Raw genomic sequence first — 27,333 nt, forward strand, 5'->3', positions numbered from 1 at the left:
CACCAAATATTTGCAAAATCACTTCAAAAGACATTTGAGGACTAACTACCATGAGGCTTCAGATAACTACTGAATGTGCTTAAGCAGAGAGGGAATATTGGCTTTGAGAGTGGGAGTCTGTGTTTTTTTAAAGAATGGTTTAATATGCAAATAAAACATTACATTAGAACTAGAGTTTCTTTATCATACAGTAAAGTTATGGTCTGGGTTGGGGGGCATGCTGCTGAACTCAGATCCCTGCCTTCTCCTTGCTCCTAAAACAGGAACTGTACGTCTCTCAGTTGAAGGTAAATGGGGGAAGTCTTTGACAAGTTGCTTGGTATTCAGTTGATACTTAATGAGTGGCCCTTGGGGTTACACAAGGACTTCAGGAACACCTATTTTAATAACCATACTTCCTAAAAAACCATGGGTTGTGATGTCAGAAAAGGTGTTGTTTAACCACGCATAGAAGCAACTTCAAGAAAGAATCTACAAGCAGCAATTTCTCCAGTAATAGATTTCGATGACTATTTTTTCCAAAATGTTCCGCTTATGCTTGACATTGTAATGAATCATGCCAGATCACATCAATCATGTGTCACGTAATACACAACAACCCCCAAACCACAGAGCGGCTGTGACAGACAGAATGGTAACAGGCTACAGTTAGGAGGTATTGATTTCTTTTTTCATTTTAAATAAGAAGTTTATTTAAACAACAAGATGCTTGGTTTGAAGGGAAACCTTTCCAGATATCATTTGGTTTAAGAGTAATTTAGCCCTACTTAAAGACAGATTGCTCTACCTTTAACAGGTGTACACAAAAAAAGACATTATAAAATTGTCCATGGTTTTACAGTGATTGAAAACATTGAGCTTCTTTAATGGAACAGGGTATGCAAGGCTTTTATGATGTTGGGTTCCTTTGTTAAAACAATGAGGTCTAAGTTATTAGATCTGATAACTTACTGGAATAGAAAAATAAGAGCTGAAAGAGCACGCCACTGATGGAGAAATGGGCCATTTTCACAGAACCAGTATTTTCCTTCAGACCATCTCCTATAAATGCCAACCAAAACACACAGATCAATACCCATGTCTTTTAAAAAAGTAGAAAAGAAAAAAAGTACAATATGCTTGTGCAAATACATCAGTTACTTCATATACAACTAAGGAGTAGGGGACGGGAGAATAAAAGAACAGAGAAAACTATCCTGAAGTAGTCAGGATGTGGTGGAACCAAACTGGGGCTCTCTAACTGAGAATGTACCCTTGGGCTATGGAAAATTCTGGAGTAACAGGTTCCCTTCCAAGTAGACACCTCCTGTCTGCTGTTGGAGCATATCAGTCCTAGCTCCCTTCTCCATTTCCAATCATGCAGGTGTGTCTGTTTCATTGATTGATTGCCCATCTGAGAGGAATCTGCTTCATTGACAAACTCCATCATTCACAACAGGCTTAGTTTACTAAGTGGTGCCTGCCTCTTAATCTTAAACTGTACCACAGAGCCTTCCTTCCTCATCATTTTCAAAGGATTATGATCATTGCTCTCAGTCTTGACTCCTTCTGTGGGTTTCTCATTGGCCATGATGAGCAATGGACTCTCTTCAGTCCAGTTACTGCTTCATAAAATAGCACCAGGTCTCCCTGAAGAGGCAAACAAATAGTGCTGGGTGACGGAGACTCCAGAGGTCTTGTGGAAGGAGGTACCCATTTTTAGAAAGAAAAAAAAAGTACTGCAAATACTTCATAGTTTTACTCAACTATCAAATCAAACAATGTTTCCCAGTTTTCTCTGGAATGCAGATACTAGAGAACAGCTTTATAGCTGTAGTTTTAGTAGGAGTTATATTCTAAGCAAAGTGATTGCCCAGACATTTTAGAGTATTTATGCTATAAATTCAGAAACACTGGTCAAGTATATTTTCAAAAATGTTAATTTTTTTCCTTTGTTTTTACATCTTTAAATTTTTATTCTTATACAGTTTTAGCTCAAAACTTTCATCTTCAAATAAAATTTAATATAAAATAGATGAAGAGTACCAGGTGGGATGGGGCAGATAAAGCTGAATATGGCTGGCTGACTGCTGTTGTTAACACTACTGAAACTCTGGACTGACCCTAGAGTAAGGCTTTATTTCTGAAATCTGCGGCACAGTGAGAACATCTGAAGTCGGATCAGCATGCTTTGTGCTACTGTGACAAGAACTCAAACAAGCACAGTTTATAGAGAAAAGGCTTATCTGCAGCCATGACATTCCAGACATGTCCAGCCTTAACCAATGAAGAGAAAAGGTCCATTTTGTTTCTTAATTCTGGAAGTTTCTGTGAAAGTATATTTTATTCTCTTGATGCAATTGTTATCTTGGAGGCTTATTGCTGAATAAGCTCCTTTGAATTCTGGCTAGCTGGTTCAATTTAGCTGTTCTGGCTCAGACTCTTCTCCAAGCTGACTGATTCAAAGTGGCTTCTCTCAGCTTCTGACTGAAATGCTCAGCTTGGCCTCAAATTAACTCTATCGATCTCTTCTAACGTTCTGGCTCCATCTCATTGTCTGGCCATTCTATCTTCACCCATGCCTAGCCTATTCTCCTATATCCTGTCTCTGTAAAACTGCCTCAGTAAAAACTGCCTCTGGCCTCTAGCCTCTCCCTCCCCCCTCCCTTTCCTTCTGACTGCTCTCTTAAGTAGCCTTTGTTTTCTGTTTGTTGTCATAAGAGTTGGGCATATCCTGTCTCTGACTCTTCTGTCAAAACTTTCTCCGATTGTCACTTTGTCGGCCCCTAAATTAGACATCACTATCCGACATGGCTGATTCCTTCTATGAACTAACTTTGCCTACATTTAGAGATTAAAAGTGACTGTATTCCAGCCAGAGGAATTAAATGTGTGTAGTCCCTTGCCAGAGCAATCTTGTTGCTGGATTAAAATTTCTCTACAAGTTTCAGTCCATTACTGGTAGGTGCAGCTCTTTTTAGAACAAGGTTGCATACTGTGACAGCTATGTATGGCAAAACAGATCCTCATAGCTAGAGCATGAAAGAGAAAAGAAGAGAGACTGGGGCCTCAATCTGTTTTTCAAGTGCTTGTCCCCAGTGACAAATCTTCCTCTAGCCACTGCATCATAACAGTTCCTGCATACAGTATCACATGATGGGGGCCAAGCCTTTAGAACTTGTACACTGGAAGGATAAATATCCAAACTATATCAAATCTTCATTTGTTGCTATTTTACTGATGCCTTATTCCTTTTATGGATGCATAATATTTCATTGTGTAGTTATAACACGGTTTATTTATCCAATTATTTGTTGATGAAAAGTAGTTTTTCTATTTCTTCACCATTATGATTAATGTCATGTATATTATTTTTAAAATGAATATTGGAAAATAAGAAAACAAATTATTTTACTTTTTTATTGGATACTCTCTGCATTTAGACTTCAAATGTTATCCCCTTCCCTCACTGCTCCCCGTTCCTAGCTCCCCTCCCCCTCAACTTGTCTCCATGAAGGTATACCCTCTCCCAATCACCCTCTTCCCCTCAGCGCCTTGGCCTCCCCCTACACTAGAAAGACGTATCCTCACTGGAACAAAGGTGTCTTCTCACATTGATGCCAGATACTGCTGTCCTCTTCTGCATGTACAACTGGAGTCATGGGTCTCTCCATATGTGCTCAATGGTTGGCACAAGAACAAATTATTAAAACTTATTTTCATACCCTTTTACAACCCTACGCTGAAATTAAACATGAAAAATTTGCATCTTACACATGACTGTAACCATCTGAGTCTAGGCAAGGGAAAGCGACAGTGACCTGTCTTGACACTGAAGGCAATCAGCTCACTTACTAATGGAATGTGCTGTATGTAGCCAGCCGGGCACCATCTGCTCAGAGTTCAAATCCTCACACTCACTACTAGTTGTGCATATTTATCTGTTCAATGCTCTCTCTTCCTCTCAAACATAAAACAAGTCTCTTAAATGTGTAAAGTGGGAATTTTAACCACCAACAATGACTTTGCACACTTAGACATTGAATACCATAGCTTCACATACAGCAAGACCTATATCAACTATGCCCCCCACTCTGAGAAACTAAGTCTTTCATGGTTCAAAAATATAAGTGACACCTAGGCTTGTTGGGCATCAATATAGCCCCAGAACCAGGGAGGCCATGGAGGAAGGACTGAGAGTTTGAGGCAAGCCTGGGTTACAAATTGTGGTTAGGGGACTTGACAATACTCTGTCTCAGAAAAAAAAAAGCAAAGAATATATGTGAATATTTTTCTAACTTATGATTAAAAAATTTAACTCAGCTTAATCATAGATTTTTAAAGTACAGAATCACAGCATCTAAACAAGAATTAAAAGAATTAATTCTTGCCTGGCATGGGGGTATAAATCATTAATTCCAGACCTTGGGAGGCACGGCAGGAGGATCGCTGGGGCTTCTTGCTCAGCCTATACTATAGAGAATTCTAGGCCATTCAGAGCTACATGGTGAGATATTGTCCCGTTCCCCTATGCCACACACAAAATGGAGAAAAGTGAATTAATATTCTCCTTTTTTGACTCACAGAAATATACACAAACAATGCAGTGACTGAAAAATCACAGCCAAATTTTTATGCCTCTCATTTTTAGATGCTAGAAAAATATTCACTCTTTAAAAGATGTTTCTCTGCCCTTGGATCTTCTGCAGCTTTGGTCTTGGACACTGGATGAAGGATTTTTGGATCTTTACCAAATAACTAAGATATTGAAATGGAAAGTATAAGAGGCCAGAGGCCAGAGTGATGAACCGTGGCCTTTGGCCCTTAGAAAACTGTTCATTTAAAAACTGTAGCATTTCCACTTGTGCTCCGTGAAAATCAGAGGTGTGTTGGGCAGCCAGAGGATCATAGTTTACAAAAAGCCTCTTCCCCTAACCCAAGTTTGAAACATGTGAGAGCAAGTCACATGGGAAGAAAAGAGACCAGGGACTGCTTTGATGACAGTTGGCCATCGCCAAGGAAACTGCTCCCTTGGTAACCGTGGTCAGTACATCTGTCTGCATTTCTAAGACTCAATCTTTACCATAGAAAATATATTTTAAAGTGAAAACACATAGGAAAAATATTATGGTAACATAAATAAAAAATAATGGAGTTGGTAAAGATCCCTTCACTTTTATGGCAAAGGTGTTAAGAAGGAATTATGACATTAAGTAGAATGTGTTTAGGAATGTTAAGTTATAAATGAAAACTAAAACACCAACAATTTAAGACAGCCCATAAAACAAATCTAAACTGTATAATGACTAGGCTCGGTATTCACAGAACACAAAGAATGTAAGACTTCATAAAAGTGTTTGTAGGGAGTTAATGTCAAACACGGAACACTTGCAATTAAATGACTCTAACACATTCACAACTGCACCCACCTTAAAGCAATGTGAGCAAGAGGAAGGGAGATGAGATTAAAAGCCAAGTCCAGGAAAGGACAGAATGCTAAGAGTGCTAGGAATTAAAAAAAAAATTCTGAAGTAAAAAATGATAAGGTGGTAAGAGAAGATAATTTAAAAAATTAGTTTGTTGCTGTTTTGTATGAGTCTGCATATATATATATGCATACACACACACACACACACACACACACACACACACACACACACTACATGTCGTCTCTCTAGTGCCTGAAGTGACCAGAAAGGAGCATTGGATCACTTGGAACTGGATTTACAGATAGTTATAAGCCATTATATGGGTGCCCAGAATGAAACTCAGGTCTTTGGCAAGAGCAGCAAGTGCTATTAAACCCTGAGCCCTCTCTCCAGCTCTGAAAACATGATTGAAAATACCCACGCACATATTTGATTCATTCACAGCTTTTAAGGAGTCTTATAATATCTTATAAATCACAATGGACACAGTGAATTAAGGCCATCGTTATGAGAATATGAAGAGTCTATGCCAATAAGCAGAAAAGATGAGGTAAAGACAAGATGTGATGTCATAGCACAAATCTGGGAAGCATCAGATAATGAAGGGGGCTGAGATAAGTTGTTGGTTATGTTTTGAGATGAACCTTAATCAACACATGGAATTTTACAAGTTCTCTATAACATTTTCCTCAACATAGAACATCATTATGGAAAAAGTATCATCCTTTGGGCTTGCTCACAAAAACTTGCTACATGGATGGTCAGCCGTTTGGAAGCAAAGTCTCAGAGACAACAGTGGAAACACTCTTAGGGATGCTATGGTCCAAGATGGCAGGGGATTAGAGGAGGTGGAAGAGCACAGACATCACCAGCTACGTCAAAGATGAACTCCTAAGGGTAGGACCATAAAGATGCAGAGCTTTTAGGAACTATTCAACCAACTTATTTTACTTATGTTTTACTTTTTATGTTTGCACAAGTGTGAAATATGATAAAAATATGTGTCTAAGTCTAAAACTGTTCTTTTGGTAAGTACAGAATAAAAATTCTAGGTGGTAAGAAAGCATTGCACTATCGCTTAGGTACCAGAGCCATTTCTTCCTTACTGGTAAGGGAGACTTGCTGTGCACGTATTGGCCAATGACATAGTAACCCTATGAAGAAAGGCTTGCAGTTGGCCACCTATTTTTACTGTTGGAAATGTGAAGAACAAAGAGGGCAGTTAGGATGGAAGCGTGGACAAAGAAGGACAGTGTGTCCCTACCCATCTATCCCAAACAGAAGGAAGCAATAAAGATTAAAAAGTATGCATGAGGTCTGAAGGGATGGCTCAACAGTTAAGAGTGTGTACTACTCTAGCAGCGAAGCTCACTATCCTCATGGCTCAAAATTGCCTGTAATGACACTTGCACTAATGTGCATATATCTACACACACACACACACACACACACACACACACACACACACACACGCACACGCACACGCACACACATGCACACATATATACATAAGTTAAAAAACTTAAAAAGATAGACAATTAATATAATAAGAATAATAATATAATAAGGGAACTTTGACAAGTCTTTATGGTGAGAAGTACCATTACCAAGCAATCAACTTAATCAATTTTGTAGATGAACTTAGTATTTTGTCTTAGTCTGCCTTTGTTACTCAATAAGAAACCCAATTTAATGTCATTGAAGAGCCCAACCAAGTTCACTATATGTATTTTCCCAAGGAGGGAGCTTTCCCAAATACTAAGGTTGATATAGACACATTAACCAGAGGAACATTAAATTTGTCAGTTCTATAGAGCAAGTCGATTCTTTTTGCAGATAAATTATTCTTTGAGACTAGCTTCGATGTCAAATGTAAAATGGTGTCTTTACAATTCTGGCAGTGAATTGTGGTACATGTTCTCTTTCGACTGACTTATCTACCAAGGTTCTTTTTTGCCTGCTGATTGAAAAGTCATACTGCACATGTTCCTTTTCCCTGATCTGTTTGACAGAGACCCAGACAAATATTGGAGGAGAGGATCCTGTTTGCAATGTTACATCACTGCCTCTGAGGTTCTGCTGAGGCTCGACAAGAGAGAACACATGGCCGACTTTGAGCGAAACTTCCATTTTGTGCAAAGCTATTTTCACGTTGGCACATGCACTCAATACAAAGCCGCAAAAATCTTAAAGGGAATATGGAAATCTGCACACCCTCTTGCTGATTCTTCAGAGCTCATTTTGAGAAATGTATGTGTTTTGAGATTCACTGTAGCAGAAAAACTGTATTTACCAAACCATCTAGTATATTCCTAGACAGACATAATACCACCTAGCCTAGCCAGTTCATAATGGCACTTCCCTTCCTTGCGAAATTGGGCTTAAAGCTCATTTTTTTTCTCATTGATTCTAATTTTTGGGGTAGCCAGTAACTGTTGAAAAATCTTAGTGACCTTATCTAGCTGTGGTAAAGGCCAAAACCATGGGTACCACTAGGAAGGCCACAATCCCCAGCCTGTCCTGCAATGAGATGCAGCCTTGTAATGACAGTCAAGCTACAGGGTATGCACAAAAGCAATATATGTATTTGTTTCTACTCCTTACCCCTTTCTTTTTCTTATCTATTTATTATCTATCCATCCATCTATCTATCTATCTATCTATCTATCTATCTATCTATCTATCTATCTACCTACCTACCTACCTACCTACCTATCTATCTATCTATCTATCTATCTATCTATCTATCTATTATTTATTTATTTATTGCTATACAAGTAATGCCAAAACCCTGTAAAGGACTCTGAGGGTTCCAAGATGGATAAACAGTAGAAAGAAAAAGCCAGATCTATGCATAACCCCACGGAGCAGGGCAATTGTTCAGTTTAAACCCATATCTGGGCTAAGAAAGACACATCAGCTTCTGCAATGCAAAAGTGATGAAATGCCTGGAACATTTGTTTTTGTAGTGTCCCTTAACCAGACTAGCAATGGCAGCAGAACAGAGAAGTCCTCCACCTATGTACCTTAGGAGCTCCATCCATGTTCATGTTTCAGTGGGGTGTATAGTCCAGGATATATGAGCTAACTAATTATACATATAAATGTAAAATTATGTTCATCTTTGTGACAAGGAGAAACGTGGTTTTATCAGAAACAAATGTATAAAGGGTTTTCTTCAGAACCCCAAACAGAAGCATACAGTGAGGGGAAATGACGTAGTAAGAGATGAAGGAGTGCAGGGACAAAACTAGACAAAACTAGGCCAGAGGGCACGTCTTGCTCTTCACACAGATGTTAGATGTTAGATTGTGCTTTGCATTTGAAAAATGCTACTCTTCTTGCAACGTCAGGGAATGGCTTGGGTCTATTTCCATAGAAACCATGTGTGACAGTCTCCCCAGCACATGGATACTCATACAAACTTCAGCACAAGAAAGGAGACAGAGAACTAGGAGAACAAAGTCCTCATGGACTTCAGATACTTTTTTTATGCTATTTTCTTCCTCTACAATGGCGGATGATCTTGGGATTAAGTTTGGTCAAATTTGAACAATTTTTTTTATTCCACTGAGAGCCTTCAAAGCAAGCAAACCTACAGAAAAAAAGTGAGGTTAGTTTTTAGTATTTTTTTAATGAGTCCCTTATACCCAAGTCATTTTGGGAATCTATCAGTCCCTTATCTCTTGTTGCCCCTGGGGAGGACTCCCCATGGGATGTATTGGGATTCCCTCTCTGGACCTTCCTAGGAGATGCTTCAGCTTCTTCACCAAACACATATCTGATACCCTAGATTTCCAGCACTGATGTCCCCCTGTCTCAGAGTGTTTTTCAATTCTCAACTGAATTGCATGTTGACGTTTTGAATCTGAGACATGAGACACTTTATTTTTTAACAGTATGTAGAAAGGCCGAAGTTACAGACATCAATGTGGAGACAATTTGAGACATTCTTGGTCCTTCTCTGGGTCCCAGTCTTGTTTCTTTCTCCAATGACTCATACGTGGAGTCTGGCAATCACACCTTTTCCAACCACGTAAACATCGGACCAGGTTCCGACTAGCCCTGTGTTCTCTATCCATGAGAAAAAGAGCCAGCTGGTCAGACTTTTGTGTCTTCAGATTCATACTCATCCCCCTTCCCAGAAACAATATACAGGGGGTGGAGTGCAGGTGAATAATGCCATGAAGTGAGATGCTTCTACTTCTAAAAGGTGTTTCTTCCCACTTGACAGGGATAATTGACTCCAGGTAGCTGTGTTTGAAGGCACAATGGTAGACTTTCAAAGCCAGGCTGTTAATTTGATCGTATTAACTTTTGAGTCACTTGACTGGACAGTTTAGGAAGCAACAATTCTCTTAAGACTCCTATAATTACATTTGGACAAGCTTGTGCACAGGACAAGTCCACCAGCTTATTATAACCGGGCTGCGTTTCACACACCATCTTCATTATCTTGTGCTAAAGAAGAACACACACTCTTCTCTGGGTAATTTTAGATTGGCCACTGACACACTCTGCAGTGTTTATAAAGAAAACAAAACTTGGATGTTGGCCCTTTTAATTATAACTGGCAGAATCGCTACACCCCAAATCACATAATCTCTTCATAATATATCTTTGAAGACATCTGCTTGCAAAGCAGAACAAGGAACTTGAGTTCTAAAAACAAACTTTGCACTAGATTGATTGGTCTGGCGAGCCTGGCTTCTGAAGTACTGACGGATCTTGAAAGATATATCCCTGAACTTTTAGAAAAGTTTAAATAATCTGCCGTGGAGAGCCATCCAACTGTCCTTGGTTTGAACATTAAGACTGGAGACTTGAGCTCCTGTTTTATTGCCAAGTCTACTGGCCCAGTGGTCGACATCGTACATTTCACCAGGCCTTTCTACTTTGTAACTTCCAATAAATGTCTGTCTCGTGTATCATGTGGTGAACTCTAACATTCCATTCACCTGTGAAATGATCCCCACCTATGATGCTATGTTCTAGGTGCTTTGTCTGACATGTTGGAGACAACGGAGCACACAGACCACTTCAGAAAACAATGAAAGCACACCTATGACATCATCTTGTCTGTTCACTATTTACTACTTCCTTCCCAGACTAGCGACATGATCAAATCCATCTCTGAAGGGCTATCTTGTCTGTCACTTTGTTTGAGGTCTTTAAACTTGCTATATGACCTGAAAGATTAAACAGATCTCTGTTTGGTCATCTTGGCTCTGCAGATGCATTGAAACCCTTCTTCTCTTTAGTGGGAGACTTGCTCATGCTCACTTGAATTCCCAGCCCAAATGCAAGAGCCTGAACATGGAGCCAAAATCAAATTGCCTACATTGTATGCAGTCATGTAATTCATAAGGCCCCACCCTTCTTCCACAACTCTAGCCAAAGAGTCTGGATTTCCTTTCCTAACACAGCATGTTCTGGAGGCCAGGGTGAATTGTTAAATACTAACAGGACTTTAAGACGGCTGCAGGGAAAGTGAGAGCAATTGCACCACACTGAGAAGGTCCAGCCAAAGTGACAACAGATTCCAGCATTTAGAATGTTTGAGAGAAACAAATACTTAGTGTTCTGTTAGACAGCTCTTCTTAGGAGCTTTATCCCCAGTAACTGAGCTAGTTATTTAATATAGAACACTGGGTATATTTTAGATGAAGAGGTTATTCCCCTCAATGTTAAAATCTCCATAAATAAGTACAGAATCTGGAAATTACACAGACAATGCATACATTTCTCAATTGTGACAAGTATCCAAAAAACATTTCATTGATGTTGACATTTGCCACTGTTTTCACACTTAGTTTACTATTCGAGAGTCGTCCCCTACCTCTGAGGTTTCTGTTTTTCTGGGAAGTGTAGAATAATCAGCTTTTCCTAGACTAAAAACTGAGCTTTTAGTCTGGAGGTTGTTTAGTGGTTCGGCATTGCGTTTGGATGTGAGGGATTTTGCCCAGGTTTCTTCTCTTTGCAAACTGAGAAGGACAACAGTTTTGACACACATTACATGCTATGTGGGATCTCACATGTAAAGCATCATGTATGGACTTGAGAAACATGGGAACTGGCAACACTTAGAAAGAGGCCAAGTATTAAAATAAACCATAAATGCTGAGAGAACCAGGAAGAATTTATTCAGATGGAGCCAGTTTCCCACTCACTTACACTTTATATGTTTCTGGTAGAATTATCCAACATGCTTCCTTTCTTTTCTTTTTCTTTTCTTTCTTTCTTTCTTTCTTTCTTTCTTTTTTTTTTTTTTTTTTTTTTTTTTTTTTTTTTTTTTTTTTTTTGACAGGTAACGCCAAGAAGCCTTTGGCTGAAGGAAACAATGAGAACAAACTAAAGATAATGCAGGAGAAAAACAATACCTTTGTGTGAGCATGTCCTTCTAGAGCTTTCTGTTACCAGAAAGCAAGACTACAATGGTCTGGGTTAAGTACATTTATGGTATGCATTGGCTTCAACAGAAAATGAGAAAATGGCGGGACAGCAGGCTAGCCGGGGTCTTAGAGAGGTATGTAGCATAAACTAATTCTGACTTTGCTAATGTATGTGACTTTATACCTAGACAGATGCCCAGTTCCAAACCTGTTTTTTATGGATAGTATTTCAACACATTTTTTATAGGTCAGGTAAATTTTCCTCATAGAGAAAGGATAAAAATATCCATGAAAACTGTAAAATCATTTGTCTCAAATGAGGTTTTGTGAATCCAAAAAGTCCTTACCAGACTCAGAGAATGTAGAGAAGTCTGTGACTTTGGCACAGCTCTTTCCAGTGTGAAGGAAGCAAGCACAGCTACTCTGATTCTCATAGGAAATGTAAAGATGTAATTTCTGCAGTGAGTAATGGCACAAATAAAATTATGTTTATTATTTTATTCACAGCATTTAATTATGGAGAGAGATGGGTAGTCAGATAGCAAAAGAGCTATAAATGAAGAAAAGCCCCGTCTGTTCTTTCTAAATGGATGTCTTAAGACAACTGAGAAGAACGTTAATAGAATGCCCAGCCTCAGACAGACTCCAGGGGCATAACCATTCACTTGGGATTCGTCAAATACCACATTGTTGGCCTGTTTCCCAAACCGGTTCTCTGTGGTAAATTGACATTTGACAAGCTTACCTTTGGATCTTGGTCTGAGTCTTAGCTATGCCTAAGATCATCTTCCTTCTTCCTTCCTTCCTTCCTTCCTTCCTTCCTTCCTTCCTTCCTTCCTTCCTTCCTTCCTCCCTCCCTTCCTCCCTCCCTCCCTCCCTTTCTCCCTTCCTCCCTTCCTCTCTTTTGATAATAGAGCTATCCACGAGAAACAGTTCGATAGTCAATCAGTTACTCATAGACAAATAGAAAACAAATAAAAGAAATGATGTCATCTTGAGCCAAGCTCTCACCACACTGCCCTCAACTGAAATGACCAAATGACGACTTTCAATATAAACACCAACTATTTATTTTCTAAAAGCTCTTGGTATTTTTTAAGCGATAAAACACACTAGTGTCATAAGGCTCCAAGGTAATTCTCTTCCCTGAAGACTCACAGCATTTGCTGATTATAATTTGAACTCCAAAGTTCCAACCTGAACAGAATTTTGCTGGAGCATAATGTTGAATCATTGAAATAATAATAATAATAAAGCCTGAACAGGTCATAGATAAAATCACATTATGGGGCAATGTAATTGTGTACGAAGCAAACAAAACACACCTTAGTGCTGGCAATACACTGGGCTATTCAAAATATAGTTAATAAGTTTCCAAACATGCAAATTCTAATTTTAAAATTAAGCCTCCCAATTGCCAATTTCTAAAAATGTAATGAGTTTAGAGTGGCCTTTTTATTATGCATGGTTTTATGTCTTTGGATTTTGAAATTACCTAGCGTGCATTTTCAACTTTGCTACAATTTCCCGGGCTGTTTTCATTTCTATTTTAAAAAGGCTAAACAGTAAGACGTGCTTCTGTTTTGCATTCTAATTGCACGTAACTGATTTGTACAGCAGAACAAAAACTCATTTTCAGATTAAGAATTGTGCACCAAGAAATAATTATTGTTCTACTAGAAAAATTTTTCCCCTGTTTCTCTCATCTTTGTGAATGGTTCGCCAGGTTCCTCCCAGGTTACCAGCTTTCCTGAGCCAGGACGCACTGCTGTTTGGGGACTGAAAGAATACAAAAGGGAACGGGGCTGCGTGACTTTTTGGACCCTGTCCTTCTCCACTTGCAACATAACACTTGCCTTTTTTATTTCATCTTCAGCAATCAATGGGTGACTAAATGGTTGCAGGTGGTGACGAAAATAAAAGCTATCCATCATTATTTATTAGGCATGAAAAAGATACACAATAATGTAATTTAATCTCAGCGCAGACAATTATTTCCACATATTGATAATACAATGTGAAAACTGTCATGAATTCTAATATGATATTTGGACTTTATTGGTGCACTGCAGCCAGCATGACAAATAATGAAATTGTATCAAAAAGGGGGGGGGAGGTAATTACGTGCATATGTCAATATCATGGGTGAAAAACATATCGCTAAATTTTTATAGCATCTTCATTACAACTTGACCAATTCAAGTTTCAAGTCAGAAAAAAATGTATAGTTTTCAGGTTTCACAATTTAAAGCAAAACCTATGGCGTGTACTCTCAGCCTCGGGTCTGTAAAGCAGCAACTGTGTTTTATCATGGCAAACTTTTGAAGACCAGCCAGTCTGCTAAAATATTTGTGAGGAGGGCTGGAGATATGGCTCAGCCATTAAAGGCTAGGCTCACAACCAAAAATATAAAATATCTGTGAGCAGTATATTGACACTATTGTCTCAAATTTCCAACATGTTCTTTGGCACCCTTCAGTCTGGTAAAAATCCACAGATGAAATGCATGACCCTTACTTTGTTTAGCATTCAGGAATCTACAGGGGCCCATCTTTCAGCCCAATGAAGCCAATGCTTGAAAATCAAGGTCTTTAAGAGGAAAAATCCTAACTGACTAAATGCATGTTCAAAAGTAAAAATAGAAATAGACTCTACTTTTTAATTAGGGCAAATGATTAATGCTTTTTTCCCCAAGTGCATCTATGTGAAAACAGGACAAGGGTGGGGAAGGAAAGGAAACAAGCTTTGACTTGGATAGCCAGGAACCTGGAACAATGTACTACTGTTTTTAAAACCAGTAACTATGTATTTGTTTTCTAAAATACAAAACAAAACAGAATAATTGAAAAATAACAGAGTTTCATATACCTACCAAAATATGAAATACCACAATCTTAATTCTAAAGGTTAGGCATATGAACTGGCTATACAGATTACCCATGTCTAGTCCAAAGAGTATGCCACAGGCATAAAAAGATCAGGCAGAGGATGGCTCTACTTCTTGGGAACCTTTGCATTTTATAGCTTTTTTTTTAAAAAATAAATATTTTGGTTTCTACTACATAGTTAGATGTGAAGGTGACAAGGGCTGGAGAGCTGGCTCAGTGGTCACAAGCACTGGCTGCTCTTGCAGAGGACCTAGGCTTGGCTTCAGACAAACACCCGCATGGTGATTTATCACAGTCTTTAATTCGAGTTCCAGGGCATCTCAGGCCCTCCTCCCGCCTCTGTGGGCACCAGGCATGCAAGTGGTGCACAAACATGAACACCAGATGCAAAATGCCTGTACATATGCAAAAAAAGATTTAGAAAAAACTAACAAAAAAGAAACAACAGTGACAGGTTTCAGAGTGCCTTGTTTACTGTACCACACACCCACATGGCAACCATGATGGCACAGAGTACTGTGGTGGGCACTAGCTTATTCACTTAGAGATTAGTGGTATACAGACTTACAGGATAAGATGAATACTTAGTAAAAACAACTCTTAGAACTATTAAGGAAGAAAAATATTTGAAACTTGGCCTTGGTTATAGCCTGAGTAAGACAAAGAAGGAGGAGGAGGAAGAAGAGGAGAAAGAGGGAGAAGAGGAAGAGGAGGAGGAAGAGGAGGAGGAGGAGAAGGAAGAAGAAGAAGAAATAAGAAGAAGAAAGAAGAAGAAGAAAAACAATGTGTCAGAGTAATCACAACACTGTGACAATTCAGGCTAGAAAAGAAAATGTATATGTCACGTGGTTACCCAATTTTAAAAGAGGACTTAACAAGGGTAGGCACTGGTAAGAAAAAATAAACTAAAGGAATCATTTTAAAAAGTCAACAAGCCACAGGAAATCTGGAGACTGTTTAAAAACACCTTATTGGAAACCCAGCAGAAGTATGTGCTGAGATCAAAGGGATGCTTGGAAATGTGGCCCATGTAAGGAAACCAGGGAGATCCATAAGCTATGGCAGGGCAGGTGTGAACAAGAATGCAGGCGGGCCAAAAGAGAACTCACGAGTACCTTGCAAGTGACTCCAAAGCTAATAAAAATGTTCTCCAAAATACACCCATGGCAAAGAACCAAGCTAAGAACGAACAGACCAGTCAGGAGACTCAGAAGGTCGTCTTCTGAAAGGATGTGAAGTCTTCTGAATTCACTAAGGAATGAACCATTCATTCACCTGTACATTTCTTTACTTATTCAGTCATATATTGTACCATCTACCCAATCCATCACACATTGATCTTCTATCAACTCAATACAAAAATCACAGAATGCTTAGTTCACACCCACTGCACTGTATATTCAGTACAGAGAGTATAGAAATACATGTCATTAATCCTATTCACTTCTTCCCTGTCCCATTTCATGATTACATGAATTCTATTTAACTATCTATTCACCCAATCTTGGGAGTAGATTAAAGTCCTAAGACTTCATGAGTCATTCATTCATTTGATAATCATTTGCGTTTTAAAACATGTCATTATTAAAGATAAATCAATTATAAAAGGATAATATCCCAGATGTCCCTTAACAGAGGAATAAATACAGAAAACATGGTACATTTACACAATGGAGTACTACTCGGCTATTAAAAACAATGACTTCATGAAATTCCTAGGCAAATGGATGGAACTAGAAGCTATTATCCTGAGTGAAGTAGCCCAGTCACAAAGAACACACATGGTATGTACTCACTGATAAGTGGATATTAGCTCACAATGCAATATACAGACCATATGAAGCTCAAGAAGGAAGACCAAAGTGTGGATGCTTCAGTTCTTCTTAGAAGGGGAAACAAAATACTCACAAGAGGAAATACGGAGACAAAGTGTGGAGCAGAATCTGTAGGAAAGGCTATCCAGAGTCTGTTCTACCTGGATCCATCCCATGTACAGACACCAATCCCAGAAACTATTGTGGATGCCCAGAAGTTCTTGCTGAGAGGAGCCTGACATAGCTGTCTCCTATGAGGCTCTACCAAAGCCTGAAAAATACAGAGGTGGATGCTCACAGCTAACCACTGGGCTGAGCATAAAGAACCCAATGAAGGAGTTAAGGGAAATGACCTAAGGAGCTGAAGGAGTTTGCAACCCCATAGGAAGAACAACAATATCAACCAACCAGACCCCCCAGAGCTCCCAGACACTAAACTACCAACTAAAGAATACACATGGAGACACCCATGGCTCTAACAGCTTGTGTAGCAGAAGATGGCCTTATTGGGCATTGGTGGGAGGAGAGGCCATTAGTTCTGTGAAGGCTCGATGCTCTAGTGTTGGGGAATGCCAGGGCAGTGAGGTGGGAGTTGGAATGGGTGGGTGGGGAAGCACCCTCTTAAATGCATAGGGGGAGGGGAGATAGGGTATGGGGTATGCAGAGGGTTTGCCAGTAAAGGGAATAACATTTAAAATGTAAATAAATAAAATATCGAATAAAAAAATAAAAGCATAATATCTTTGTTAAAATCTAGGTTGTTTAATAGCAGAACATTGCCATAGATATAGGCAATACAGCCAATAAATACTGATTATAAAAATCAACCATTTAGTATTCGGAAAGGCAGTTTTGTGTAGCTGAGTGCCTAAAAGTGGAAAATAGTTCATATTTAAAGACCCAGTGGAATGAGGCAGGCCAAGAACACCAGAAAGTGAGAATGGTCAAATGGCGCAAGGTCCGATGTGTGAAGGATGCTGGAGTCTGTCCACCCACTGCGGTGCTTTTTTTAAATAACTGCAGTAGCACCCTGGTTGGTCCCAGTAAAACCAGAAGTGCTTGGAATAATCTATGAAATCCTCCACGTCCTGCCCTCTGTTGCTGCTTGATGCTGTGTCTACCACTGTTCCTTGCTCCCTATGTTCAAGCTTCACCTGTCTTTCACACCTTCTGGTTGTCCACAGCCCTCTCTGGAACCTCACCCTTATTCACCCTTCTGCAAGTTTTTGCTCAAGTCAGTTCTGTTCGATTGGGCAGACGTGAGCCTCCTATCTAAAGCTGAGTTTACCTTGCCAAGTTTTATTCTACCTTGCATGATGACTGGTTTTGCTTGTCAACTTGATAGTGTCTAGAACTAAGAAAGACACATGGCTCTAAGTGGGTCTGTAATGGTATGTCCTGGAAAGGTTAACTGAGGGGACAGACCGTCTCTTGGACTGAGTGGCAACTTCTGTCATCAACCCAGACAGAAGGAAGCTTAGGAGGGAAGCCTTTGCTCTTCGCTTGCTTTCCTTTGCCCCTTGCTTGTAAGCACACCTACCTCACTGCTGCTGCTTCTGCTGTCATCTTTTCGGTGACCTTAGAAAACAGGTTCTTCTGCTTTCAGGTGTGTACAGAAGACCAGTGGTAGCCACTGAGGATCCATTAGGCTCTAGGGTCAGATTAGGACTATGGAAGCACCCAGGCTCATAGACCAAGCAGACAGCAGGTTCTCATCCTTTCCTGCATTCAGGCAGCCATGCAGTAAGTCCCATATGTGATATATAGTCACCCTGTTGCTTCGTTATTCTAGAGAACTCTAGTACCCTTTGCTTTGTGATTTCCTCTTCTGACATAAGAGTTATTACTGTGTTTTTTTTTCTCACTATCCCCATTCTCACAGTAGAATATAGTCTCCACAAGGGCAAGAATTCTTTCCTTTGGTCCACATTTTTATGCTCATCAATTAATATGGTGCTCAGAAAAAAAAGCATAATAATAATAAAAAAAGCATAATAATTTGCTGAATAGACAAATCAATGACTGTATTAGTTATATGACATTGGTGACATTTTCGGAATGTTATACTATTGAAGATGAATGGATAAGCTTGAGGGAGCTAAGCAAAGCTATAGGAAAAGGAAAGGCTGCTTGAAAGACCAAGAGGGAGGGGGTTGGGGAGCAATGTAAACATAGGCCAAGGAGAGGATGGTAGAAATGTTAAACTAGTTTATGTTATTTAGGGGGTGGTATTATTAGGATCTAGACTGGATACCTATAGAAATAATCTTGACCTGTCTTACTCTGTTTTGATCATTAATAAATAGTCAACAAATTCCACAGTTGATTATTAAACATAGGCACTCAAAATTAAATTATATACTTATAGTAGCCTATATCAAAACACAGGTGATTTTATTTAATACAAATAAAATATGTATTTTATTTTATATGATTTTATTTCCTACTTATTTTATTTCAGCTCTGCACTATTGACGCTGTCGAGGGTGTTGATAGCTATCCTGTTTCCATGGTGAAACACTCCATGATGGTGTGCTCTTGTGAAAAAATTTTTTCATCATCCATTTTATATCCTATTGTGTGTTGAAATCAGCTATAATAGAGGGACCTAGTTTTGGTAATTGTCAAATACTATAGATCACAGTTTGGCTTATTCTGTAAATTTTGTAGGCTTGAAAAAGTGATGGAGAAAATGGTGGTAATTCATATTAATTTTTGAAAATTCATGTTAAATTTAAAAGTATGCCTAGTCTTGTCTTAGATATCTCATTGTTAATACTTCAAAAACTTGAGGCAGTCTTCTTCTGGAACATGACAACAGTGATTTGTTTTAGGAGCTTGTCCACAACATTGACAGAACAATGGAATGCTAATATGGATCTGTCACACATTCACTATGTCACTTGTGAATTCAACACAAACTATCAACCAAGCCATATATCCATCACAGGTTAGTTCCAACTATAAGGTAGCAGTCTAAAAGCTTTAAAGAAAGCAGTGAGAAACACTCTGTAAGAACCAACTGGCTATTTAAAATTTATAATAAAGACTAGTGTACACTTCACCTTTATTTATAAACAAAATGCTATTATTTATTTATTTAATTCGTTTACTGAATTCCTACACTCAGAACCTCTTGAATGTAAGGCAAGTGCTCTACTAATGAGTTATACCTTCAGCTCTATACATCTTTCTAACAATAAAACTTATGGAAAATTATACTTGCATATTTTTTTCTGGTTGGGGAGAACTTGTGACATATATAGCAGTTATATAAATATCAAGAGACACAGAGAGAGGCAATTGTCAAAATGATGTCTGTTTATTTTCTACTAAACTATTGGATCACTATATCTGAGTCATCTGTTTATTTCCCCCCACAGATAACATTAGGCAAGAAGTAGATATAGAAGGTAGGGATAGGGAAACTGTATTAAGACAAAGTTAACAAGAGAACAACCTTGAAGTTTAAAGGGCAGATGTTAGGCTAGGTCCTATGATAGTTTTGCTGGCTTGACACAATTAAAAACCACCCAGGAAAAGAGCCTCAGTGAAACACTGCCTAGATCCATTTCATCTGTGGCCATGTCACTGGAAGAGTTATTTTCCTTATATTCACTGATGTGGGCACAATTCCACCCATAGATATGACCATTCACAAACTTCCAAGAAGACAGTGTCAGATACAAGTTAAAAATATCAGGAATGAGTACATGGCTCTGCTGTTGTTCTGTTGTTATTAAAGTCCAGCCTTAGTCCATGGTGATCTGGTAAAATGCAGCACTTATTTCAATCTTCTTGGATCTGTTGAGGCTTGTTTGGTGTCTGATTATATGGTCAGTTTTGGAGAAGGTTCTAAGAAAAAGGTATATTCTCTTGTTTTGGGATGAAATGTTCTATAGATATTTATTACATCCATTTGATTCATAACTTCTGTTAGTACTCACTGATAAGTGGATATTACCCAAAAAGTACAGAATGCCCATGACACACCCCACAGATTCTGAGACATCAAACATGAAGGAGGGCCCAAGTGAGGATGTTTAAATCCCATTTAGAAGGGGGAGGAAAATAACTGTGGGAAGCAGTGGGAGGGAGGTATGTGGGTGCGGAAAGGGTGGTGGGAGGAAAGAGGGAGCAGGATAAGGTTATGGGGGACAGGAGAATGAATGGAAATATCTAGCTGCCAGGGATGGGGTGGCAGAACTTCTAGGTCCCAGAGATTTGGGATGGGGGTGGCTCCCAGGATTCAGTGTGGGTGACCTTAGCCGAAATGACCAACAGTGGGGAGATGGAACCAGCAGAGACCACATCTGGTAAATAGACAGGGCCCCCAGTGGAGGAATAAGGACACCAAGCCACCTTCAAAAATTTCCACCCCAAATTGTTCCTGTCTAAAAGAAATGCAGGGACAAAAATGGAGCAGAGACTGAGAGAATGGTCAACCAGTGACTGGCCCAATTTGGGGTCCATCTCATGTGTGGGATCCATCCCAGGGATGGGCACCTAACCCTGACACTATTACTGGTGCCATGCTGTGCTTGCAGACAGGAGCCTAGTGTGGCTGTCCTCTGAGAGGCTCTACCAGCAGCTGACTGAGACAGATTCTGCTCAACTGAGGTTGGGAACCCCTTTGAAAAAGTTAGGGGAAGGACTGAAGGAACTGAAGGGGATAGCAACCCCTATAGGAAGACCAACAGTGTCAACTAACCTGAACCATTGGGACCTTCCCAGAGACTAAGCCACCAATCAAAGAGCATACACAGGCTGGTCCAAGGCCCCCAGCAAATATGTAGCAGAGGACTGACTGCTTTGTCTGGCTTCAGTGGAAATAAAGTGCCTAATCCTGTAGAGACTTGATGCCCCAGGGAGGGGGAATACCTGGGGGGAGGTGCACCCTCTCAGAGGGGGAGGGGTGGGACATGGGGGGAATCACTATGTGACGGGTAGCAGGAGGGAACAACATTTGTGATGTAAATAAATAAATAATAATAATTAATTAAAAAATATCAGGAATGAAGCAAGTCAATACTCCAGGCTTTGGAGACATCAAAAGCATTATTGACAACTATACACAATTCCACAGCTCCAACTTACCGTGTCCTTCCTTCATACATGAGTGATCCCCGCTCATCTAACATAAGACAGATGCCCTAGGCCTATAACCACCAAGGAAGTTGAATTTGTGATTTAAAAAGTGTCCATAAAACACTCCCCAGCCCCAGATGGACTCAGTAGAGAATTTCTCCAAATGTTTGAAGAATTAGTATTGGTGGTACAGGATTGTCTTTTTGAAACACAAAGAGGAGGGGACACTTCTCAATGTATTTTATGAAGTTGTTACTATGACCATAACACTAAAGACAACATATATTCACATCCACCCAGAAACCAGACTGAAAAGAAAAGCTTAAGGCTATATGTCCTCATTAGTTTGGATCAAAACCTTGTATGAAAATATTACTAAACAGTGGCTGGAGAGATCTAGCTAAGGGTTTTGGCTGCTCTTCTAGAGGACCTGGCTTTGATTCCTGCACTTACATGCAGTTCTCAGCTATCCATGTCTCCATGTCTACTGGACCTGATATCCTTTTCTGGTCTCTGTGGGTATATCACACACAAGGTTCATAGACACCTAAGACAACACCCACACATCTTAAATAAATTATCAAAAAAATTAAAAATCAGTAAATAGGACCAGTAATATATAGAAATAATTATATGTTAACACCAAAGAGACTTTATTTCCAGAATGAAGGACAAATTTAACATGGGTAAAATTAGTATGGTATACCCCATTAATCGTTCATGAAAGAAAACTCACATGATTGTGTCTAACAGATTCAGAAGAGAATATATCACAAAATTCAATCGCCATTCATGGTTGAAGTCTCACAGAATCATAACAGAAGAATCTTCCTCATTATATAAAAAATACTCACAGGATCCTTGGAGTCAGTGTCATATTGACTAGTAAAAATGAGACCTTTGTGTCCTAAGCCTAGGGAGGGGAAGAGGACATCTACTCTTGCCTGTGCTGTCTAACAGGACTCCCAACTGATGCCACCACAGATGTGAGAAGCAACTAGTGCTGATAACCAGTGAAGGCCTCTGCAGTCCCCTGTGCCTCTTCAGCACAACTCTCCAGAGAATGAACTCTGGCTCCAGACTTACCATTTACCCACATATTAGCCCAAACAAACAGAAGTGTCACACTAGAAAACTTTTAGAAATGAAACCCCAGAAAATCTTTGGGATCTAATAGATGGAAAAGTGTTCTAGATACCCAAAGCATGAATCCTGAAAGGAGGAAGATGTTTGCTACGTGAATGTCCTGCTCAGAAGGTGGCATATCAAGCCTCAGACTTGCAGAAAACAGTGGGGAACCACAGGTCTGACAAAGGACCCTCGTGTTTGGAAAGCCCAGTGGTTTCTTTAAACTACAACAACAACAAAACAAAATAAAGCATAAAATTATTATGACTTGCAATTCCACCATGATCCCACCGAGTGTTTCAGAGAAGTGAAGACTTATGTTGACACAAACCCTGAAAACAGATGTTTACAGCAGCTTTATCTGTAAGAGACCAAATGTGAAACCATCCACATGTCTTTCAGTAAGTGAGTGGTTGAAGGAACTCTGGGCAATCCAGACTGTGGAATATTACTTAGTAATGACAAGAGACAGATTTGTTATACATATAACAACTTGGAAAAATCTCCAGGAAACAAAAAACATTCTGGATGAAGAAAAGCCAATTTTAGAAAGCTACATATTGTGTGGTTTCATTTATAGGTATGGTTTTGGAACCTAAGGGTTAAATATTGCCTGACTCCATCCAGGCTGACAGAGGTTGCTGGGCATATTCTTTCTCTCGTCACCAAATAGCTTCATGCTCTCTCCTAATTTTCTGTCTCCTTACAGTTTTGTGGGGACAGTTATGCATCCCTGGCCAATCAGCTGTAAAGATCAGAGGTTAACTTGCCCTCAGGGGCAAATTCTGTTTGAGTTATAGTACAATTTTGTAGTCACACCCACACTCCTACCACACCCTTATACCCCTACAACCACACACTTACGAGGCAGTGACAGAGGTGGGCGGGGCTATCTGAGTGATTACCTGGGGGGCAGATGCACACAAAGCTGCCCAGTCTATTTCTCAGTTAAGTAAGAGATACCTTTGTTATTGTTAATCCACTAGGATTGTTGCCACAACACAATTGGAATTACAAGAACAGTATGTTCAGTGAAGGAGGTAAAATTGAAGAGTACCAAGAGAAGAAATCAGAAGGTAAAATAGAACAGAGTTAGAAATATACGGACCGATAATTTCTCTTCTCCATGAATTAGGCATAAAATGAAGGCTATTAAGATTAATGTGTGCTCATATAAAAAAAATCTGAAAATTTGCCCATATCAAACAACTCTCAAATAATTTGTTGTGAATAAATAGATATATGCATATGTATGCATATATAATATATGTATTGTATATTATATTGATATAGCACTTGGGTACATTAAAAACTGGAAAAGATTGTATTAATCCTAATATCCAGTCCATGTTCAAGATTCTAAATCTAAATTTAAGGCATTGGTAATATGAAGGTGACTTTAAATTCTAAGGTCAGGCTGGATGGCTCTTCAGAAGAGGGTGAGGGCACCTTTCACCAAGTCTGACTATCTGAACTGAATTTCATCCTGTGGACTCATATAGAAGACAGCAGATTTCTGGTAGTGGTAACCCGTGACACTGCCACATGTGAACACACACACACACACAGATAGATAAAATTCTAAACTGTAATAATGTGTTACCACTTAGTAACAGTTTTCCACAGAGTTCCAGTTCCACACAGAATATAGAAGTAGACAGAGTTGAGGCAGGTCAGTCACCTCACAACATCTAGAAGAAGTTGCTGCTTTCCCACCTGGCTGAAAGTGCCAAGGCAAACCTCAGTGGTTGTCTCTGGATCCCAAAGACCCTTGGATGCCTGTCCTCTTGTCTTCCTTACAGCATTAATTAGTTCTCTTGGCATTGGTTTGTTCTTATTAATGAAAAAACCATGTCTCTGTCCCCATAATCCTAGGCCATAACCTTGTCCCCTGAATTCCCTTGCACCTGCTCTGACCTTCTTGTGGAAAATCCAGAGTTGGTTCTCACCCTTTTTATACTTCTGAAGAGCATTTGAAAGGTCATGCCTGTCTCTTCTTGGTTATAAAATGCTTATCCATCCTTTTATCTAGCAATGCTGGGCAAGCTCTAAGTCTTACCGCCCATTCTTTCTTCTTCCCTTGCTCCACCCCATCCCTTTGTGTTCTCTAAAGCAGTATTTGCCTCATTTTCAGTACTGACTTCTTGTTAGGCTGTTTGTTGACTTTGTTCTTTCTCTGTTCATCTATTCTGTAATTGAAAATTGTTCTACCTATTTATTCTTTTACTCTGTCTGTCTATCATCTACCTACCTACCTACCTACCTACCTATCTATCTATCTATCTATCTATCTATCTATCTATCTATCTATCTATCTATCTGCATGTGTATGTTGGGCTATGTGCATCATGAAGTAAAGGTCACAGGACAATGAAGAACTCAGTTCCCTCCTTTCCCTTATCAGTTCCTAGGATTGAACTCAGGTCATCAGAATTAGCAGTAAGTTTCTTTCTACCATTATCTCCCTGACTCTCATTTCTCTCTTGTCTTGTAGTCTTGAAATGCCCATGGCTCAGTCCTAGGCCCCAGTTAGTCTCAATCTTTCTGCCCTCCTAGATGTAGTGTACCTGTGCCCAGGTTACAGCCCACTGGATAAGAGGTGGAAAGTGTGTGCCTAGAAAGAAGAAGGCTCAGCTGAAGAGGGCTGCTTCCTTCTCACAGCCCGTCAACAAACTTTGGGTTCTGCCAGCTATGGTAAACTACTTCAATCCAGGCCTTCTACTCAGCTTGGGACAACTTGGATAATTATGTAGTTTTTTTTTCTTTTCCCACCTAAAAATATTTGCCAGAGTGATTAATGATATGGTAAAAGGAATTTCAAGAAAAATCCTTAAGCTGCTCAAAGAAAACTTTTAAAGCGGGGGTGGGAAAATTGCAGGGTATAGGTTGACTCCAGCCAGCCGTGTGGTTAGACAGCATACAAGGGAAGAATGGCTTTTATATTAATAGATACGGAAAAAAATAATCAAACTAGGAGTACTGTTTCCTGGTGCATGAAGTTCTATGGCATTCAAACTTCAGCAGCTGTACATAGAAGTTTATTAGATTAGTACCATACCCATGACACTGACGGCTGCTCATTGAAGTCCTGGGCTTCCATAGTTTCGGCAAAAATTCTATATGTTCTAGAATGGCTAAAGTATTTATCACCTGGCCCTTTTGAAATTTAAACCCTTGTTTAGATGAATTTGAGCCCCCAGTCAACAGATGAAAAGATCCTGTGATGGCTGGCATTCAGAACTTTCAGGTCTTGGCGACCCATGACTGTAAGCCGTAAAAGGGCCACCCACCTTTCTCAGACAGACACAAGGGGAACTGTCCTCCCAGAGCCAACAGACATTTCCAGAAAATATCCAGATGTTGCTGTTTAAATTTGTGGTGCATACCTGTATTTTGTATGCATGTGTGCATGTGTGCTCGCACATTCGTATGTGTGTAGGTAGATATGTATAGCCATGTTCATGCAGGGCGACGTAGAACAATACACATCAGGGATTATTCACCTTTGCGGTTTTTGTTTGTTTATTTGTTTTTGAGACAGGGTCTCTCATTGGCTTAGAGCTTACCAATTCAGCTACTCTGGTTGGCCAGTTAGTCCCAGGGGTCCTCCTGTCTCCTCCTCCCCAGTGCTCCTCTGATTTTATGAAGGACCTAGGTATTAAACTTATGCTACACTTACACTTGTGCCTTATGGACTGAGCCATCTCCTCGGTGCTATTGTGTAGCTCTGCAGAATAAAGAGGATGGCCTCTGGACACATTCTGCAACTTGGAATTCCTAAGTGCACACTGGCAATACTTCAGGTGATATCTGGAGTACTTGAGTGAGCAAGGTGCTATCTGGAATACGCCAACTGACATAGTCACATGGACTTGTCATTAAAATGAAACAAAACAACCCAAAACAAAAACAAACCCCAAGTGTGTCGTGGTTGCTTAGGTAAGACCCAGGACAAGCTGCAACCTGGTCTTCCCTGAACTCTGACCCGGGAAACTCTGCTCTGGCTCTTCAGCAGATGCTTGTTGTGAGCTCGAATAGCCTTCCTATGGAGGCTCTTGTTAGAGCTATGATCCCTTGCCCCTCCCCATCACCACGCAGAAGTCATTTTCAGGTGGGCCTATTACTTGTTTTCTTTGTAGCAAAGTTCGCCTAGCACAGGAAGTAATGAAGTAACTTAGAGCACGGTAGTGGTCTAACTGAAAACTGCTTCCCACCATCTCAGGCATTTGAACACTTGGTCTCCAGTTGCCGGGGCTGTTTCTGTAGATTTAGGTGGCATGGCCTTGCTGAACGGCATATATAACTGGGGCTGGCTTTGAAGTTAAATGGCCGACACCACTTGCAATTCTTTCTGCTTCATCGTTTTAGTTTGAAAGCTCCTGCTGCCATGCCTCCCTGCCCTGATGGAGCCCTATCCCTCTGAACCATAAGCCCAAATAAACACTTCTGTAAGTTGCTGTGGTCCTGATGTTTCAACACAGCAAGAGAAAAGTCATTAATACAGCCATTGTTGGGAACCCAAACAAAAATATTTCCTACATTTTTATTGAGAAATTATAGTCACAGATATTTGCAAGATTCCAACATGTGTGTATTTTTAAAACTTGAAAATATT

This window comes from Micromys minutus (genome assembly GCF_963924665.1).
Source record: "Micromys minutus genome assembly, chromosome: 3".
NCBI lineage: Eukaryota > Metazoa > Chordata > Mammalia > Rodentia > Muridae > Micromys > Micromys minutus.